This window comes from Artemia sp. Qi Xiang Cuo, chromosome 6 (assembly GCF_049724085.1).
Source record: "Artemia sp. Qi Xiang Cuo chromosome 6, ASM4972408v1, whole genome shotgun sequence".
Lineage (NCBI taxonomy): Eukaryota > Metazoa > Arthropoda > Branchiopoda > Anostraca > Artemiidae > Artemia > Artemia sp. Qi Xiang Cuo.
Window position 1 is genome coordinate 61,547,980 of NC_142799.1, and position 21,396 is coordinate 61,569,375.

Sequence of the window (21,396 nt, forward strand, 5' to 3'; positions counted from 1 at the left end):
CACCAAAAAGATTTTACAACATTCCATAGAATGAAGAAAGTATTCAAATGTTTTAGAATCTATGCTTTTGCTGTTTAGATGTAGCTAAAATCTTCCATTATCAATTAATAAAGATATTTTTTAAGAATCAAAAGGATTTTAAAATCATTTCACGGAATCAAGAAACTATTCAAATGTATCAGAATCTATGCTTTTGCAATTTGTATGTAAATAAAATTTTCCATTATTAATTATAAGACAGATATTTTTTTTCAATCAAAAATTTTTTACAACATTTGACGGACTAAAGAAGCTATTCAAATGTTTTATAATGTATGCTTTTGCATAAAATCTTCCATGATCAATTAATACAGGTATTTTTTAAGCATCAAAAGGATTTTACAACATTTCACAGAATGAAAAAAGTTCTCAAATGTTTCAAAATCTATGCTTTTGCACTTTACATGTAACTAAAAATTTATCAATTAATATAGGTATTTGTTTAGCATCTAAGGGATTTTACAACATTTCACAGAATCAGGAATCTATTCAAATGTTTCAGAAACTATGCTTTTGCATAAAATCTTCCATGATCAATTAATAATGGTATCTTTTAAGCATCAAAAGGATTTACAACATTTCACAGAATCAAGAAACTATTCAAATGTTACAGAATCTATGTTTTTGTAGTTTAAATTTAACTGAAAATATTCTATTATCAATTAATACAGGTATCTTTTTGGCATCAAAAGGATTTTACAAATTTCACAGAATCAAGAATCTATTCAAATGTTTCAGAATCTATGCTTTTGTATAAAATCTTCCATTATCAATTAATAAAGAAATTTTTTAAGTATCAAAAGGAATTTATAACATTTCACAGAATCAAGAAAATATTTAAATATTTCTGAATATATGCTTTTGCATACAATCTCGCATTATTAATTAATACAGGTTTTTTTAAGAATCAAACGGATTTTACAACGTTTCACAGAATCAAGAAACTTCTCAAACGTTTCAGAATATATGTTTTGCAGTTTACAAGTAACTAAAAATCTTCGATTATCAATTAATATAGGTATTTCTTTAGCATCTAAAAGATTTTACAACATTTAACAGAATCAAGAGTCTATTCAAATGTTTCAGAATCTGTGCTTTGGCATTAAATCTTCCATTATCAATTAATAAAGATATTTTTTAAGCATAGAATAAAGAAACTATTCAAATGTTTCAGAATCTATGCTTTTGCAATTTACATGGAACTAAAAATCTTCTATTATGAATTAATATAGGTATTTTTTAGCATCAAAAGGATTTTAAAATATTTCACAGTATCAATAATCTATTCAAATGTTTCAGACTGTATGCTTTTGCATAAAATCTTCCATTATCAATTAATAAGGATATTTCTTAAGCATCAAAAGGAATTCACAACGTTTCACAGAATCAAGAAACTATTCAAATGTTACAGAATCTATGCTTTTGCAGTTTAAATTTAACTGAAAATATTCTATTATCAATTAATATAGGTATTCTTTTGGCATCAAAAGGATTTTACAAATTTCAGAGAATCAAGAATCTATTCAAATGTTTCAGAATCTATGCTTTTGCATAAAATCTCCCATTATCAATTAATAAAGATATTTTTTAAGTATCAAAACGAATTTACAACATTTCACAGAATCAAAAAAGTATTTAAATGTTTCTGAATATATACTTTTGCATACAATCTCGCATTATTAATTAATACAGGTATTTTTTAAGAATCAAACGGATTTTACAACGTTTCACAGAATCAAGAAACTTCTCAAATGTTTCAGAATCTATGCTTTTGCACTTTACAAGTAACAAAAAATCTATGATTATCAATTAATTTAGGTATTTCTTTAGCATCTAAAGGATTTTACAACATTTAACAGAATCAAGAATCTGTTCAAATGTTTCAGAATCTGTGCTTTTGCATTAAATCTTCCAATATCAATTAATAAAGATATTTTTTAAGCATCAAAAGGATTTTACTACATTTCACAGAATCAAGAAACTATTTAAATATTTCATAATCTATGCTTTTGCAGTTTTCATGTAACTAAAATCTCCCATTATCAATAAATACAGATATTTCTTAGCACAAAAAGTATTTTACAACATTTCACAGAATTAAGAAAGTATTCAAATGTTTCAGAAGTTATGCTTTTGCAGTTTCCATGTAACTAAAATTTTCCATTATCAATATAACACAGATATTTTTTAAGAATCAAAAAGATTTTTACAACATTTCACAGAATCAAGAAACTATTCAAATGTTTCAGAATCTATGCTTTTGCAAATTACATGGAACCAAAAATCTTCTATTATGAATTAATATCGGTATTTTTTAGCATCAAAAGATTTTAAAATATTTCACAGTATCAAGAATCTATTCAAATATTTCAGAATATATGCTTTTGCATAAAATCTTCCATTATCAATTAATAAAGATATTTCTTAAGCATCAAAAGGAATTTACAACGTTTCACAGTATCAAGAATCTATTCAAAGCTTTTAGAATCCTGGCTTTTGCAGTTTACATGTAACTAAAATTTTACATTATAAATTAATAAAGACATTCTTAGCATCAAAAGTATTTTACAAAATTTCTCAGAATCAGGAAACTATTTAAATGTTTCAGAATCTATGCTTTTTCAGTTTGCATGTAACTAAAATCTACCATTACCATTTATTACAGATATTTTTTAGCATCAATAAGATTTTACAACATTTCACAGAATCAAGAAACTATTCAAATTTTTCGGAATCTATACTTTTTGCATAAAACTTCCATTATCAATTAATACAGATATTTTTTAAGGTCAAAAGAATTTTACAATATTTCAAAGAATAAAGAAGCTATTCCGATGTTTCACAATATATGCATGTAACTATAATCTTCCATTATCAATTAATATAGATTCTTTAAGCATCAAAAGGATTTTACAAAATTTCAAAGAATGAAGAAAATAATCAAGTTTTTCATAATCTACGCATGTAACTAAAATCTTCCATTATGAAAAATACAGATATTTTTCAGCATCTAAAGGATTTTATAACATTTCAAAGAATCAAGAAATTATTCAAATAATTCAAAATATAAGCTTTTGCAGTTTACATGTAACTAAAATCTTCTATTATCAATTAATACAGGTATTTTTAAGCACCAAAAGGATTTTAAAACATTTCAAAGAATCAAGAAACTATTCATATCTTTCAGAATCTATGCTTTTTCAGGACCAGAACATAATTGTAACTAAAAATTTTCCATCATCAATTAATTTAGGATTTATTTTAGCATCAAATAATTTTTACAACATTTCACAGAATTAAGAAACCATTCAAATGTTTCAGAATCTACTCTTTTGCAGTTTGCACGGAACTAAAATCTTCCATTATCAAACTATACAGATATTTTTTAAGCATCGAAAGGATTTCACAAAATTTCTCAAAATCAGAAAACTTTTCAAATGTTTCAGAATCTATGCTTTTGCACAAAATCTTCCATTATTAATTACTACGGGTATTTATTAAGCATTAAACGGATTTTAAAACATTTCAGAGAATCAAGAAACTTCTCAAATGTTTCAGAATCTATGCTTTTGTACTGTACAAGTAACATAAAATCTTCGATTATCAATTATTAGAGGTATTTCTTTAGCATCTAAAGGATTTTACAACATTTCACAGAATCAAGAAACTTCTCAAATGTTTCACAATCTATGCTTTTGTACTTAACAAGTAACTAAATATCTTCTATTATCAATTAATATATGTATTTCCTTAGCATCTAAAGGATTTTACAATATTTAACAGAATCAAGAATCTATTCAAATGTTTCAGAATCTATGTTTTTGGATTAAATCTTTCATTATCAATTAATATAGGTATTTTTTAAGCATCAAAAGCATTTTACAACATTTCACAGAATCAAGAAACTTCTCAAATGTTTCACAATCTATGCTTTTGTACTTAACAAGTAACTAAATATCTTGTATTATCAATTAATATATGTATTTCCTTAGCATCTAAAGGATTTTACAATATTTAACAGAATCAAGAATCTATTCAAATGTTTCAGAATCTATGTTTTTACATTAAATCTTCCATTATCAATTAATATAGGTATTTTTTAAGCATCAAAAGGATTTTACAACATTTCACAGAATCAAGAAACTTCTCAAATGTTTCACAATCTATGCTTTTGTACTTAACAAGTAACTAAATATCTTCTATTATCAATTAATATATGTATTTCCTTAGCATCTAAAGGATTTTACAATATTTAACAGAATCAAGAATCTATTCAAATGTTTCAGAATCTATGTTTTTACATTAAATCTTCCATTATCAATTAATATAGGTATTTTTTAAGCATCAAAAGGATCTTTCAACATTTCACAGAATCAAGAAACTTCTCAAATGTTTCACAATCTATGCTTTTGTACTTAACAAGTAACTAAATATCTTCTATTATCAATTAATATATGTATTTCCTTAGCATCTAAAGGATTTTACAATATTTAACAGAATCAAGAATATATTCAAATGTTTCAGAATCTGTGCTTTTGCATTAAATCTTCCATTATCAATTAATACAGGTATTTTTTTACCATTCAAAGGATTTTACAACATTTCACAGAATCAAGAAACTATTCAAATGTTTAAGAATCTATGCTTTTGCAGTTTACAAGGAACTAAAAATCTTCTATTATCAATAGTTATAGGTCATTTTTTGGCAACAATAAGGATTTTAAAATATTTCACGGAATCAAGAATCTATTCAAATGTTTCAGAATCTATACTTTTGGATAAAATCTTCCATTATCAATTAACAAAGATATTTCTTAAGCATCAAAAGGAATTTATAACGTTTCACAGAATCAAGAATATATTCAAATATTTTAGAATCCAAGGTTTTGCAGTTAGCATGTAACTAAAACTTTAAGTTATCAAATAATACAGATATTGTTAGCATCAAAAGTATTTTACAAAATTTCAGAGAATCAGGAAACTATTTAAATGTTTCAGAATCAATGCTTTTTCAGTTTACATGTAACTAACATATACCATTACCATTTATTACACATATGTTTTAGTATCAAGAAGATTTTAAAACATTTCACAGAATCAAGAAACTGTTCAAATGTTTCAGAATCTATGTTTTTTGCATAAAACTGCCATTATAAATTAATACAGATATGTTTTAGCTTCAAAAGGATTTTACAATATTTCACAGAATCAAGAAACTATTCAGATGTTTCAGAATATATGCATTAAACTAAAATCTTCCATTAAAAATTAATACAGATATTTTTAAGCATCAAAAGGATTTTACAAAATTTCACAAAATCAAGAAAATAATCAAATTTTTCAGAATCTATGCATGTAACTAAAATCTTCCATAATCAAAAATAAAGATATTTTTTAGCATCAAAAGGATTTTATAACATTTCACAGAATCAAGAAATTATTTAAATGATTCAAAATCTAAGCTTTTGCAGTTTACATGTAACTAAAATCTTCTATTGTCAATTAATACAGGTATTTTTTAAGCATCAAAAGGATTTTAAAACATTTCAAAGAATCAAGAAACTATTCAAATATTTCAGAATCTATGCTATTGCAGGACCAGAACATAATTGTAACTAAAAATCTTCCATCATCAATTAATATAAGCTTTATTTTAGCATCAAACGATTTTTACAACACTTCACAGAATTAAGAAACCATTCAAAAGTTTCAGAATCTACTCTTTTGTAGATTGCATGTAACTAAAATCTTCCATTATCAAACTATAAAGATATTTTTTAAGCATCGAAAGGATTTTACAAAATTTCACAGAATCAGAAAACTTTTTAAATGTATCAGAATCTAGGCTTTTGCAAAAAATCTTCCATTATTAATTACTACGGGTATTTATTAAGCATCAAACGGATTTTACAACATTTCAGAGAATCAAGAAACTTCTCAAATGTTTCAGAATCTATGCTTTTGTACAATACAAGTAACATAAAATCTTCGATTATCAATTATTAGATGTATTTCTTTAGCATGTAAAGGATTTTACAACATTTATCAGAATCAAGAATTTATTCAAATGTTTCAGAATCTATGTTTTTCCATTAAATCTTCCATTATCAATTAATAGAGGTTTTTTTAAGCATCAAAAGGATTTTACAACATTTCACAGAATCAAGAAACTATTCAAATGTTTCAGAATCTATGCTTTTGCATAAAATCTTCCATTATCAATTAACAAAGATATTTCTTAAGCATCAAAAGGAATTTATAACGTTTCACAGAATCAAGAATATTTTCAAATATTTTAGAATCCAGGGTTTTGCAGTTAGCATGTAACTAAAATTTTAACTTATTAATTAATACAGATATTGTTAGCATCAAAAGTATTTTACAAAATTTCACAGAATCAGGAAACTATTTAAATGTTTCAGAATCTATGCTCTTTCAGTTTGCATGTAACTAACATATACCATTACCATTTATTACAGATATTTTTTAGTATCAAGAAGATTTTACAACATTTCATAGAATCAAGAAACTGTTCAAATGTTTCAGAATCTATGCTTTTTGCATAAAACTTCCATTATCAATTAATACAGATATTTTTTAGCGTCAAAAGGATTTTACAATATTTCACAGAATCAAGAGACTATTCAGATGTTTCAGAATATATGCATTAAACTAAAATCTTCGATTATCAATTAATTTAGATATTTTTTAGCATCAAAAGGATTTTACAAAATTTCACAAAATCAAGAAAATATTAAAATGTTTAAGAATCTATGCTTTTGCAGTTTACAAGGAACTACAAATCTTCTGTTATCAATAGTTATAGGTATTTTTTTTTGGCAGTAATAGGATTTTAAAATATTTCAAAGAATCAAGAATCTATTCAAATGTTTCAGAATCTAAGCTTTTGCATAAAATCTTCCATTATCAATTAACAAAGATATTTCTTAAGTATCAAAAGGAATTTATAACGTTTCACATAATCATAAATATATTCAAAGATTTTAGAATCCAGGGTTTTTCAGTTAGTATGTAACTAAAATTTTAATTTATCAATTATTTCAGACATTGTTAGCATAAAAGTATTTTACAAAATTTCACAGAATCTGGAAACTATTTAAATGTTTCAGAATCTATGCTTTTTCAGTTTGTATGTAACTAACATATACCATTACCATTTATTACAGATATTTTTTAGTATCAAGAAGATTTTACAACATTTCACAGAATCAAGAAAGTGTTCAAATGTTTCAGAATCTATGCTGTTTGCATTAAACTTCCATTATCAATTAATACAGATATTTTTTAGCGTCAAAAGGATTTTACAATATTTCACAGAATGAAGAAACTATTCAGATGTTTCAGAATATATGCATTAAACTAAAATCTTCCATTGTCAATAAATACAGATATTTTTTTGCATCAAAAGGATTTTACAAAATTTCACAAAATCAAGAAAATAATCAAATTTTTCAGAATCTATGCATGTAACTAAAATCTTCCGTAATCAAAAATACAGATATTTCTAGCATCAAAAGGATTTTATAATATTTCACAGAATCAAGAAACTATTCAAATGTTTCAGAACCTATGCTTTTGCAGTTTATATGTAACTAAAATCTTCTATTATCAATTAATACAGGTATTATTTTAGCATCAAAAGGATTGTAAAACATATCAAAGAATCAAGAAACTATTCAAATATTTCAGAATCTATGCTATTTCAGTACCAGAACATAATTGTAACTAAAAATCTTCCATCATCAATTAATATAGGTTTTATTTTAGCATCATACGATTTTTACAACATTTCACAGAATTAAAAACCATTCAAATGTTTCAGAATGTACTCTTTTGCAGTTTGCATGTAACTAAAATCTTCCATTATCAAACTATACAGATATTTTTTAAGTAGCGAAAGGATTTTACAAAATTTCACAGAATCAGAAAACTTTTCAAATGTTTCAGAATCTAGGCTTTTGCAAAAAATCTTCCATTATTAATTACTACAGGTATTTCTTTAGCATCTAAAGAATTTTACAACATTTAACAGAATCAAGAATTTATTCAAATGTTTCAGAATCTATGTTTTTCCATTAAATCTTCCATTATCAATTAATAGAGGTATTTTTTAAGCATCAAAAGGATTTTACAACATTTCACAGAATCAAGAAACTTCTCAAATGTTTCAGAATCTATGCTTTTGCACTTAACAAGTAACTAAAAATCTTCTATTATCAATTAATATATGCATTTCTTTAGTATCTAAGAGATTTTACAACATTTAACAGAATCAAGAATCTATTCAAATGTTTCAGAATCTGTGCTTTTGCATTAAATCTTCCATTATCAATTAATACAGGTATTTTTTATACATCCAAAGGTTTTACAATATTTCACAGAATCAAGAAACTATTCGAATGTTTAAAAATCTATACTTTTGCATAAAATCTTCCATTATCAATTAACAAAAATATTTCTTAAGCATCAAAAGGAATTTACAACGTTTCACAGAGTCAAGAATATATTCAAAGATTTTAGAATCCAGGCTTTTGCAGTTAGCATGTAATTAAAATTTTACGTTATCAAATAATACAGACGTTTTTAGCATTAAAATTATTTTACAAAATTTCACAGAATCTGGAAACTATTTAAAAGTTTCAGAATCTATGCTGTTTCAGTTTGCATGTAACTAAAATATACCATTACCATTTATTACAGATATTTTTTAGCATCAAGATGAATTTACAATATTTCACAGAATCAAGAAACTGTTCAAATGTTTCAGAATCTACGCTTTTTGCATAAAACTTTTATTATCAATTAATACAGATATTTTTTACCGTCAAAAGGATTTTACAATGTTTCACAGAATCAAGAATCTATTCAGATGTTTTATAATATATGCATGTAACTAATATCTTCCATTATCAATTAATACAGATATTTTTGAGCATCAAAAGGATTTTACAAAATTTCACAAAATCAAGAAAATAATCAAATTTTTCAGAATCTATGCATATAACTAAAATCTTCCATTATCAATTAATACAGATATTTTTTAGCATCAAAAGGATTTTACAACATTTCACAGAATTAAGAAACTATTCAAATATTTCAGAATCTACTCTTTTGCAGTTTGCATGTAACTAAAATCTTCCATTATCAAATTGTACTGATATTTTTTAAGCATCGAAAGGATTTTACAAAATTTCACAGAATCAGAAAACTTTTCAAATGTTTCAGAATCTAGACTTTTGCAAAAAATCTTTTATTATTAATTACTACAGGTATTTATTAAGCATCAAACGGATTTTACAACATTTCACAGAATCAAGAAACTTCTCAAATGTTTCAGAATCTATGCTGTTGTACTATACAAGTAACATAAAATCTTCAATTATCAATTATTTGATGTATTTCTTTAGCATGTAAAGGATTTTACAACATTTAACAGAATCAAGAATTTATTCAAATGTTTCAGAATCTATGTTTTTCCATTAAATCTTCCATTATCAATTAATAGAGGTATTTTTTAAGCATCAAAAGGATTTTACAACATTTCACAGAATCAAGAAACTTCTCAAATGTTTCACAATCTATGCTTTTGCACTTAACAAGTAACTAAAAATCTTCTATTATCAATTAATATATGTATTTCTTTAGCATCTAAAGGATGTTACAACATCTAACAGAATCAAGAATCTATTCAAATGTTTCAGAATCTGTGCATTTGCATTAAATCTTCCATTATCAATTAATACGGTTATATTTTAAGCATCCAAAGGATTTTAAAACATTTCAAAGAATCAAGAAACTATTCAAATGTTTAAGAATCTATGCTTTTGTATAAAATCTTCCATTATCAATTAACAAAGATATTTCTTAAGCATCAAAAGGAATTTACAACGTTTCACAGAGTCAAGAATATATTCAAAGATTTTAGAATCCAGGCTTTTGCAGTTAGCATGTAATTAAAATGTTACGTTATCAATTAATAAAGACATTTTTAGCATCAAAAGTATTTTACAAAATTTCACAGAATCAGGAAACTATTCAAATGTTTCAGAATCTATGCTTTTTCAGTTTGCATGTAACTAAAATATACCATTACCATTTATTACAGTTATTTTTCAGTATCAAGAGGAATTTACAACATTTCAAAGAATCAAGAAACTGTTCAAATGTATCAGAATCTATGGTTTTTGCATAAAACTTCCATTATCAATTAATACAGATATTTTTTAGCGTCAAAAGGATTTTACAATATTTCACAGAATCAAAAAACTATTCAGATGTTTTAGAATATATGCATGTAACTAATATATTCCATTATCAATTAATACAGATATTTTTTAGCATCAAAAGGATTTTACAAAATTTCACAAAATCAAGAAAATAATCAAATATTTCAAAATCTATGCATGTAACTAAAATCTTCCATTATCAATTGATACAGATATTTTTTTTAGCATCAAACGGATTTTACAACATTTCACAGAATCAAGAAACTATTCAAATGTTTCAAAATCTAAGCTTTTGCAGTTAACATGAAACTAAAATCTTCTATTGTTAATTAATACAGGTATTTTTTAAGCATTAAAGGGATTTTAAAACATTTCAAAGAATCAAAAAACTATTCAAATGTTTCAGAATCTATGCTTTCTCAAGACCAAAACCTAATTGTAACTAAAAATCTTTCATCATCAATTAATATAGGTTTTATTTTAGTATCAAAACGATTTAAAACCTTTCACAGAATCAAGAAACTATTCAAGTGTTTCAGAAAATACTCTTTTGCAGTTTGCATGTAACTCAAATCTTCCATTATCAAACTATACAGATATTTTTTAAGCATCAAAAGGATTTTACAAAATTTCACGGAATCAGAAAACTTTTAAATGTTTCAGAATCTATGCTGTTACATAAAATCTTCCATTATTAATTAATACGGGTATTTTTTAGGCATCAAACGGATGTTACAACATTTCAAAGAATCAAGAAAATTCTTAAATGTTTCAGAATCTGTGCTTTTGCACTTTACAAGTAACTAAAAATCTTCGATTATCAATTAATATAGGTATTTCTGTAGCATCTTAAGGATCTTACAACATTTAACATAATCAAGAATATATTCAAATGTTTCAGAATCTATGCTTTTGCATTAAATTTTCCATTATCAATTAATACAGGTATTTTTTAAGCATCAAAAGGATTTGATAACATTTCACAGAATCAAGAAATTATTCAAATGTTTTAGAATCTATGCTTTTGCAGTTTACATGTAAATAAAAATCTTCTATTATCAATTAATATAGTTATTTTTTTAGCATCAAAAGGATTTTAAAATATTTCATAGAATCAAGAATCTATTCAAATGTTTCAGAATCTATGCTTTTGCATACAATCTTTCATTATCAATTAATAAAGATATTTCTTAAGCATCTAAAGGAATTTACAACGTTTCACAGAATCAAGAATATATTCAAAAATTTTAGAATCCAGGCTTTTGTACATTGCATGAAACTAAAATTTTACATCATCAATTAATGCAGACATTTTTAGCATCAAAATTATTTTACAAAATTTCACAGAATCAGGAAACTTTAAATGTTTCAGAATCTATGCTTTCTCAGTTTTCATGTATATAAAATATACTATTACCATTTATTACAGATAATTTTTAGTATCAAGAGGATTTTACAAACTAAAATCTTCCATTATCAAACTATACAGATATTTTTTAAGCATCAAAAGGATTTTACAACATTTTGCAGAAACAAGAAACTATTCAAATGTTTTGGAATCTATGCTTTTGCAGTTTACATGTAACTAAAGTCTTCCAATATCAATTAATATAGATATTTTTAGCATCAAAAGGATATTACAAAATTTCACAGAATTAAGAAACTATTCAAATGTTTCAGAATCTACTCTTTTGAAGTTTGTATGTAACTAAAATCTTCCATTATCAAATTATACAGATATTTTTTAAGCATCGAAAGGATTTTACAAAATTTCACAGAATCAGAAAACTTTTAAAATGTTTTAGAATCAATGCTTTTTCAGTTTTCATGTAACTAAAATATACCATTACCATTTATTACAGATATTTTTTAGTATCAAGAGGATTTTACAAACTAAAATCTTCCATTATCAAACTATACAGATATTTTTTAAGCATCAAAAGGATTTTACAACATTTCGCAGAAACAAGAAACTATTCAAATGTTTTGGAATCTATGCTTTTGCAGTTTACATGTAACTAAAGTCTTCCAATATCAATTAATATAGATATTTTTAGCATCAAAAGAATTTTACAAAATTTCACAGAGTGAAGAAACTATTAAAATGTTTTAGAATCAATTCTTTTGCAGTTTGTATGTAACTAAAATCTTCCATTATCAAATTATACAGATATTTTTGCATCGAAAGGATTTTACAAAATTTCACAGAATCAGAAAACTTTTAAAATGTTTTAGAATCAATGCTTTTGCATAAAATCTAAAATCTTCCATTATCAGTTAATACAGATATCTTTTTGCATCTGAAACCACTGATTTTGAATTGAAGTTATCAGTTATTTTGCAGTAGGTTGCATCAAGATATGGCCAGTTTTACAACATTTCACAGACTCAATCTGTCAATAATCTATTATCTGTCAATTGAGTTCTAAGGCCTCTCTCCTAAAGTAGGTCAAATACCTTCTCTTGGTGTTCTGGCTGTTGTCAAATTGTCTCCCATATTTGGGTGTGTAAGCTGGAGGATTGGGGTGCTTACTACTAATCACTGTTCTCACTGACAAAGGATTTCAAGTCTAATGTACAAACCACTCCGCTAGCGAGGGTAAACAATTTCGTTTCCATTACTTTCACGGAGATTAAGATGATCACGGACATTAAAAACATCTTTTAAAAAGGAGTTTTTTTTACTGAAAGTAAGTAGTAACACAATAAAACTTGAAATGAACAGAAATTATTTCTTATATGAGGGGGGGGGCTGCCCGTTCTTACAGAATCAGAGCAGTCTTTCTTAAAGAATCTTGACAAGAATTCAAACTTTAGTTTAAGGAACGATGGTTTAGGAATGGGTAGTATCCCTTATATGCGTAATAATTTCTGTTCGTTTTAAGTTTCAGTGTTGCTCCTTAGTTTCAGTTGAAAAAAAAACTTTTTTTTATTCAATCTATGACTGTTTTTCAAAATATGCCAGGAAATTCCTTTCATCCCTCCCTTGTAAAACTTAATATGGAAAACTACCCCGGAACATTTTCTCTACACAGTAAATTCTCCCCATGTACCCCCCCCCCTCTCGAAGGAAATACCCTCAAAAAATTTCCGTATACTATCCAATAACAAAACCGCAAATGAACAATGGGTAAATTACGTAACTTAGAAACTTTTCCCCGGGGAATTATAGGGGTGGTGGGGGGGGGGGGGTTAGTTGTCATGTCATCCCCGAAGGCACAGCTATTGGACCTTTCATCTATGTTGAATCCAATAGCTATTTAAATATTTTAATCGAAATTTAGGGGGAAGACGGGGTTGGGGAGGGTGCTGGCTGCCCTCCAATCTTCTTGGTCACTTAGAAAGGGCATTATAACTTTAGTTTTCGATCAATTGAGTCCTCTCTAGATCTTCTAGGATTACTTGTTCAATACGATCACCCCTGCGGAAAAAAAACAAACAGATAAACACGCAACCGTGATCTTTCACGGAAAAAATAAAAAATACCAAGTTTTTACATATAGGAGCTTTAAACTCCTACATCATGCTTCTCTGAGATGCTGAATTTGATAATGTGATTTTCATTAATATTATTCCACTTTTTGGAACTTTTCCCCCCTTTTTCCAAAATCATGCAAATTTTTGCAGGCTCTTAGCTTCTTATGGGCAACATTAAACTTAATAAACTTTTTTATATTTGGATTCAACATAAAAAGCCAATTCTTTTAATGTATCAACTGGTATCAAAATTCTGTTTTGTAGGTTTCAGTTGCTATTGTGCCGAGTCGCTCCTTATTTACAGTTTGTCACCACGAAGTGTTTGATATGCTGTATGTAAAATGACAATAGAAAATGGGTTAACTTTTATATTTTGGGGTAAAATACTTTGTATTTACGCCACGTTTTTAAAAGTAGAGCCAACGAATTTTGAGGCTGTAAAAGGAATATTCCCTCATTAACCTTTGAAGAAAAAATCTTGAGACATAAAAAGAAGTTGAAGAAATTTATAGACTGCATATATAATCGGGGCCAAATAACCATCACACGACGGTAAGGTATCAGTAGAAATGACCCTATAACTCCCACACCATATATGGGCATAGAGTCCCTAGGGAGAACACCTGTGCTGTCAGTCCCGATCCCACACCATATATGGGCATGGAATCCCCACGGGAGAACCCGTTGCTGAGAAATGTCTCTAGGTAAAGTTTGTTAATTTCTTTTATGGATTTTCAAGGAGAATTGTCTCCTGGTGAAGTTTATTAATGTCTTTGGAGTTCTTCCGGGAGAATTTTTTCTAAGCGAATGTTCTGATCTTAGGGATGAAGCGATTAACGTGGGAAAGGGTTTCTTAGGAATGTCAAATGTGATAGCGAAGAGATGCCAAAAACAAAAGGAACACGCAAAAAAAACGTTTAGGGGTTATTTGGGCGAAACCGTTTTAGACATTTTAGGGAATAATTTCGGCGAAACAGTTAGAGACATTTTAAAAGATGATTTTAGAAGATGTTTTAGAATAGGATTTAAGGGTGAAACTATATTCTCGTTATAATGCAAAAGTTCCATTTCAACAGTGTCGTGAGGTCCCCTACCCCAACCCCAAAGGGCTCCGATCCCCCTACTTCAACCCCGAAGGAACCCCCCGGTCCTCAAAGGTCCCACGGGCTCCCAAAGGGCCCCCAGGGCCCCCAAAGGGCCCCCGGCGCCCCAAAGTGCCCCCGGCACCCCAAAGGCCCCTGAGCCCCCATTTTTTAATATTTTGAATTTGTGCATTTTGGGAGACAAAAGGGCACCACCCTTGAACATTTGAATCCCCCTCAAAACATGAGTGTTTTGTCATGGTTTATCGTGTCGCAGTTACATTCTTGTGATTTTTGAAAGTTTATTTTGATTTTTTTCGTTAAAATGCAAGAGTTGGATTATTTCAGTAGCATTTTGTCATGGTCTACATTGTCACGGTTAAATTCTCTTGATTTTCAAAGTCCATTTCGAATTTCTTTCATAGAAATGCAAGAGTTGGATAATTCCAGTAGTTTTTTGTCATGGTTTACCTTGTCGCAGTTAAATTCTTTTGATTTTCAACGTTCATTGCGGATTTCTTTCATTGAAATGCAAGAGTTGGAATTTTTCAGTAGTGTTTTGTTGTAGTTTACCTTGTCGCAGTTACATTTTCTTGATTTTTCAAAGTTCATTTTGAATTTCATTCGTTGAAATGCAAGAGCTGGAATATTTCAGTAGTGTTTTGTTGTGGTTTACCTTGTCATAGTTACATTCTCTTGATTTTTCAAAGTTCATTTTGAATTTGTTTCATTGAAATACATGAGTTGTAACATTTCGGTAGTGTTTTGTCGTGGTTTATCGTGTCACAGTTACATTCTCTTGATTTTTCAAAGTTCATTTTGATTTTTTTCATTGAAATGCAAGAGTTGGATTATTTCAGTAGTGTTTTATCGTGGTTTACCTTGTCACAGCTACATTCTCGTGATTTTTCAAAGTTCATTTTGGATTTCTTTCGTTGAAATGCAAGAGTTTGAATAATTCAGTAGTGTTTTGTCGTGGTTTACCCTGTCACACTTTCATTCTCTTGATTTTTAAAAGTTCATTTGTATTTATTTCATTGAAATTCAAGAGTTGTATTATTTAAGAAGTGTATTGTCGTGGTTTACCATGTCGCAGTTACATTCTCCTAATTTTTCAAAGTTCATTTTGAATTTCTTTCATTGAAATGCGAGAGTTGGAATATTTCAGTAGTGTTTTGTCGTGGTTTACCGTTTCGCAGTTTCATTCTCTTGATTTTTCAAAGTCCATTTTGGATTTCTTTCGTTGAAATAAAAGAGTTGGAATATTTCAGTAGTGTTTTATCATGATTTGCCATGTCGCAGTTAGATTCTCTGAATTTTTCAAAGTTCATTTTGAATTTCTTTCATTGAAATGCAAGAGTTGGAATATTTCACTAGTGTTTTGTTGTGGTTTACCTTGTCACAGTTACATTCTCTTGATTTTTCAAAGTTCAGTTTGGATTTCTTTCATTGAAATGCAAGAGTTGGATTATTTTACTAGTGTTTTATCGTGCTTTACCATGTCATAGTTACATTCTCTTGATTTTCAAAGTTCATTGTGCATTTCTTTCATTGAAATCCAAGAGTTTGAATATTTCAGTAGTGTTTTGTTGTAGTTTACCTTGTCGCAGATACATTTTCTTGATTTTTCAGAGTTAATTTTGAATTTCTTCCATTGAAATGCAAGAGGTGGATTATTTCAGTAGTGTTTTGTCATGGCTTACCTTGTCACAGTTACATTCTCTTGATTTTCAACGTTCATTGCGGATTTCTTTCATTGAAATGCAAGAGTTTGAATATTTCAGTAGTGTTTTGTTGTAGTTTACCTTGTCGCAGTTACATTTTCTTGATTTTTAAGAGTTCCTTTTGAATTTCATTCGTTGAAATGCAAGAGTTGGAATATTTCAGTAGTATTTTGTTGTGGTTTACCTTGTCACAGTTACATTCTCTTGATTTTTCAAAGTTCATTTTGAATTTCTTTCATTGAAATGTATGAGTTGGAACATTTCAGTATTGTTTTGTCGTGGTTTACCTTGTCACAGTTACATTCTCGGGATTTTTCAAAGTTCATTTTGAATTTCTTTCGTTGAAATGCAAGAGTTGGAATATTTCAGTAGTGTTTTGTTGTGGTTTATCGTGTCACAGTTACATTCTCTATATTTTCAAAGTTCATTGTGGATTTCTTCCATTGAAATGCAAGAGTTGGAATATTTCAGTAGTGTTTTGTCATGGTTTACCTTGTCACAGTTAAATTTTCTCATTTTTTCACAGTTTATTTTGAATTTCAGCGATTGAAATGCAAGAGTTGGAACATTTCAATAGTGTTTCGTCATGGTTTACCTTGTCGCAGTTACATTTTCTTGATTTTTCAAAGTTCATTTTGAATTTCATTAATTGAAATGCAAGAGTTGGAATATTTCAGTAGTGTTTTGTTGTGGTTTACCTTGTCACAGTTACATTCTCTTGATTTTTCAAAGTTCATTTTGAATTTCTTTCATTGAAATGCATGAGTTGGAAAATTTCAGTAGTGTTTTGTCGTGGTTTACCTTGTCACAGTTACATTCTCGTGATTTTTCAAAGTTCATTTTGAAATTCTTTCGTTGAAATGCAAGAGTTGGAATATTTCAGTAGTGTTTTGTTGTGGTTTATCGTGTCACAGTTACATTCTCTTAATTTTTGAAAGTTCATTTTGAATTTTTTTCATTGAAATGCAAGAGGTGGAATATTTCAGTAGTGTTTTGTTGTAGTTTATCTTGTCACAGTTACATTCTCTCGATTTTTGAAAGTTCATTTTGAATTTTTTTCATTGAAATGCAAGAGTTGGATTATTTCAGTAGTGTTTTGTCATGGTTTACCTTGTCACAGTTACATTCTCTTGATTTTTAAAAGTTCATTTTGAATTTATTTCAGTGAAATGCAAGAGTTGGAATATTTCAGTAGGGTTTTGTTGTAGTTTACCTTGTCACAGTTTCATTTTCTTGATTTTTCAAAGTTCATTTTGAATTTCATTCATTGAAATGCAAGAGTTGGAATATTTCAGTAGTGTTTTGTTGTGGTTTACCTTGTCACAGTTACATTCTCTCGATTTTTCAAAGTTCATTTTGAATTTCTTTCATTGAAATGCATGAGTTGGAACATTTCAGTAGTGTTTTGTCGTGGTTTACCTTGTCACAGTTACATTCTAGTGATTTTTAAAAGTTCATTTTGAATTTCTTTCGTTGAAATGCAAGAAATGGAATATTTCAGTAGTGTTTTGTTGTGGTTTATCGTGTCACAGTTACATTCTCTTAATTTTTGAAAGTTCATTTTGAATTTTTTTCATTGAAATGCAAGAGGTGGAATATTTCAGTAGTGTATTGTTGTGGTTTACCTTGTCACAGTTACATTCTCTCGATTTTTCAAAGTTTATTTTGAATTTCTTTCATTGAAATGCAAAAGTTGGATTATTTCAGTAGTGTTTTGTTGTGGTTTAGCTTGTCACAGCTACATTCTCTTGATTTTTCAAAGTTCATTTTGAATTTCTTTTGTTGAAATGCAAGAGTTGGAATATTTCAGTAGTGTTTTGTTGTAGTTTACCTTGTAACAGTTACATTCTCACGATTTTTGAAAGTTCATTTTGAATTTCTTTCATTAAAATGCAAGGGTTGGAATATTTCAGTAGTGTTTTGTTGTGGTTTACCTTGTCACAGTTACATTCTCTTGATTTTTCAAAGTTCATTTTCAATTTGTTTCATTCTAATGCAAGAGTTGGATTATTTCAGTAGTGTTTTGTCATGGATTACCATTTTACAGTTACATTCTCTTGATTTTTAAAAGTTCATTTTCGATTTCTTTCGTTGAAATGCAAGAGTTGGAATATTTCAGTAGTGTTTTGTAGTGGTTTACCTTGTCACAGTTACATTATCTCAATTTTTTAAAGTTTATTTTGAATTTCTTTCATTGAAATGCAAGAGTTGGATTATTTCAGTAGTGTTTGTTGGGGTTTACCTTGTCACAGTTACATTCTCTTGAATTTTCAAAGTTCAATTTGAATTTCTTTCGTTGAAATGCAAGAGTTGGAATATTTCAGTAGTGTTTTGTTGTGCTTTACATTGTCACAGTTACATTCTCCTGATTTTTAAAAGTTTATTTCGAATTTGTTTCGTTGAAATGTAAGAATTTGAATATTTCAATAGTGTCTTTTCGTTGTTTACCTTGTCACAGTTACATTCTCTTAATTTTTCAAAGTTCATTTTGAATTTCTTTCGTTGAAATGCAAGAGTTGGAATATTTCAGTAGTGTTTTTTTGTAGTTTACCTTGTCACAGTTACATTCTCTTGATTTTTCAATGTTCATTTTGAATTTCTTTCGTTGAAATGCAAGAGTTGGAATATTTCAGTAGTGTTTGGTTGTAGTTTACCTTGTCACAGTTACATTCTCTTAATTTTTCAAAGTTCATTTTGAATTTCTTTCATTGAAATGCAAGAGTTGGAAAATGTCAGTAGTGTTTTGTCGTGGTTTACCTTGTCACAGTTACATTCTCTTGATGTTTCAAAGTTCATTTGAATTTCTTACATTGTAATGCAAGAGTTGGATTATTTCAGTAGCGTTTTGTTGTGCTTTACCTTGTCACAGTTACATTCTCTTGATTTTTCAAAGTTCATTTTGAATTTCTGTCATTGAAATGCAAGAGTTGGATTATTTCAGTAGTGTTTTGTCATGGTTTACCATCTCACAGTTATATTCTCTTGATTTTTCAAAGTTCATTTTGGATTTCTTTCGTTGAAATGCAAGAGTTGGAATTTTTAAGTAGTGTTTTGTTGTGGTTTACCTTAACACAGTTACATTTTCTTAATTTTTCAAAGTTCATTTTGAATTTCTTTCGGTGAAATGCAAGAGTTGGAATATTTCAGTAGTGTTTTGATGTGGTTTACCTTGTCACAGTTACATTCTCTTGATTTTTCAAAGTTCATTTTGAATTTCTTTCATTGAAATGCAAGAGTTGGAATATTTCACTAGTGTTTTGTCATTGTTCACCATGTCACAGTTACATTCTCTTGATTTTTCAAAGTTCATTTTGAGTTTCTTTCGTTGAAATGCAAAAGTTTGGAATATTTCAGTAGTGTTTTGTTGCGGTTTACCTTGTCACAGTTACATTCTCTTAATTTTTCAAAGTTCATTTTGAATTTCTATCATTGAAATGCAAGAGTTGGAATCTTCAGTACTGTTTTGTCGTGGTTTACCTTGTCACAGTTACATTCTCTTAATTTTTCAAAGTTCATTTTGAATTTCTTTCGATGAAATGAAAGAGTTGGAATATTTCACTAATGTTTTGTCATGGTTTACCTTGTCAGACGTACATTCTCTTAATTTTTCAATGTTCATTTTGGTTTTATTTCGGTGAAATGCAAGAGTTGGAATATTTCAGTAGTGTTTTGTCATGGTTTACCTTGTCACAGATACATTCTCTTGATTTTCCAAAGTTCATTTTGAATTTCATTCGTTGAAATGCAAGAGTTGGAATATTTCAGTAGTGTTTTGTCGTGGTTTACCTTGTCACAGTTACACTCTCTTGATTTTTCAAAGTTCATTTTGGATTTCTTTCGATGAAATGCAAGAGTTGGAATATTTCAATAGTGTTTTGTCGTGGTTTACCTAGTCACAGTTACATTTTCTTAATTTTTCAAAGTTCAATTTGAATTTCTTTCATTGAAATGCAAGAGTTGGAATATTTTAGTAGTGTATTGTCATGGCTTACCTTGTCACAGTTACATTCTCTTGATTTTTCAAAGTTTATTTTGAATTTCTTTCATTGAAATGCAAGAGTTGGAATATTTCAGTAGTGTTTTGTCAAGGTTTACCTTGTCACAGTTACATTCTCTTGATTTTTCAAAGTTCATTTTGGATTTCTTTCGTTGAAATGCAAGAGTTGGAATATTTCAGTATTGTTTTGTCGTGGTTTACCATGTCACAGTTACATTCTCTTAATTTTTCAAAGTTCATTTTGGATTTCTTTCGTGAAATGCACGAGTTGGAATATTTCAGCAGTGTTTTGTCGTGGTTTTGCCTTGTCACAGTTACATTCTCTTAATTTTTCAAAGTTCATTTTGGATTTCTTTCGTGAAATGCACGAGTTCGAATATTTCAGTAGTGTTTTGTTGTAGTTTACATTGTCACAGTTACGTTATCTTAATTTTTCAAAGTTCATTTTGAATTTCTTTCGTTGAAATGCAAGAGTTGGAATATTTCAGTAGTGTTTTGTTGTGCTTTACATTGTCACAGTTACATTCTCTTAATTTTTCAAAAGTTCATTTCGAATTTCTTTCATTGAAATGCAAGAGTTGGAATATGTCAGTAGTGTTTTGTCGTGGTTTACCTTGTCACAGTTACATTCTCTTGATGTTTCAAAGTTCATTTGAATTTCTTACATTGTAATGCAAGAGTTGGATTATTTCAGTAGTAGCGTTTTGTTGTGCTTTACCTTGTCACAGTTACATTCTCTTAATTTTTCAAAGTTCATTTTGAGTTTCTTTCGTTGAAAGGCGAGAGTTGAAATATTTCAGTGGTGTTTTGTCGTGGTTTACCTTCTCACA